Genomic DNA, 1,555 nt, shown 5'->3' with positions numbered 1-1,555 from the left:
CAAAGGATTTTAAATTTCAGGCAAACGGATTAGTCGAGCGCAATAACCGAACTGTTCAAAACCTGCTCCTTCGAACTCTGAGTGATCGGCATGAAAATTGGGACAAATGTTTGCATGGTGTCCTATTTGCTCAGAGATCTACAATCCAGGCTTCCACAAAGTTTTCCCCATTCAAGATGCTATATGGACGAGAACCTGTCCTTCCCATTGATGTGGATCACGAATTTGCTGACTGTACCTCTGATCCTGATGATCATAATGATCCTGAATTTGACGAGTCTGACTTCCAAGCCACACTCTCAAACCTCCAAATGTTGCAGGTAATTTTTATACAAAAGTGATGACTGTGCATACGCAGTATCTTTATCAAACCTGGGACAGTTCTCACAGAAACTAGATACTCTACTAATGAGCTAACAATATTTTTATACATAAATCGATAACATGTTATTTTTATCTTTCAGGATGTTGTCTTCAAGCAAGCAGATGCCAACCTCGAGCGAGCTCAGGCAAAACAGCAGGCTGATTTTGCAAGAAGGCGATACAAACAAAAGCATTTTATCGTAGGCGACAATGTGCTGCGCTAAAACCTACGCAGAGCAGATAGAAAAGGAGGCAAACAAACTAATCCATGGTCCCTATGAGGTGGCTCAAGTTTGTGAAAAGGGACTGTACTATCTCAATAATGTATCCACGAATATCCCCCTTAAAAATAAAGTGAATGGATGCAACCTGAAGCCCTTCTTCGAACGTGCTCCAGAAGTTTTACCACCAAGTTCTTCATCAGACCCACCATCTCCAACTTCTCTGTCAGAGCCACCATCTCCAATTGTCCAGATCATAGGGGCTCAGCAACAGGAGATTATCTACAAATTTAATCCAATAACAGTTGCAACACAGCGAGCAATCTGCAACAACTCTGGTGGACGTCTGATATTTAAGAAAAAATCTGGTCCCTCTGGAAAAATAAATAAGACTTTCAAAAACACAAGTGAACCCCTTGCTGTCAAAGTAATTAAAGGTGATGGAATTTTTTTTTTCGTTCCATGACATTCGGTATCACTGGAAAAGAGGACCAACATCCTGTTGTCAGAAGCTTGATATGTGATTTCCTTTCCACTAGTGAAAACATCCAAGTTGATTCAATGCGTGAGGATAAAGTGTGGGGAATAACTAGAGATTATTGCAGCAGCCAACATGTTTCAAGTAAATGAATGTGTTTGGGCAAAGTTTGGATCTATTCACACATGGCATATACATAGGCCGAAAGGTTGTAGAATCCTAAAGGATTCAGTGTACCTTGAGAATAACGCAGGCAACCTTTTCAATGTAGTTATCCGTGTGTAGTGTAATTTGTAATAAGTAATAAATAGGTCATTGTAATTCAAGAAAAAAGGTAATCATGTATAGTGTAATTAGTATTTTTTTTTTTTTGTATGGGGGGAGCAACCTTAATAAAAAAAATCAAGCATCCAATAATGGGAGTCATTTCAACCTGATGGGGAGTCATTTGAAACCAGTTTCAGTTAACTGGGGAGTGTTGTCAATCTAGTTT

General features: G+C 39.4%; 1 pseudogene; it reads left to right on the top strand.

The window, feature by feature from the left end:
* LOC143020553 (uncharacterized) overlaps nucleotides 1-1,347 on the top strand; it is a 3,574-nt pseudogene extending 2,227 nt beyond the window's left edge.
* The last annotated feature ends 208 nt before the right edge of the window (nucleotides 1,348-1,555 follow it).

Source organism: Oratosquilla oratoria, chromosome 40 (genome assembly GCF_046742065.1).
Source record: "Oratosquilla oratoria isolate Oo_2021 chromosome 40, ASM4674206v1, whole genome shotgun sequence".
NCBI lineage: Eukaryota > Metazoa > Arthropoda > Malacostraca > Stomatopoda > Squillidae > Oratosquilla > Oratosquilla oratoria.
Note: the sequence above shows the minus strand (reverse complement) of the source record. Positions and strands in the feature narration are given on the sequence as shown.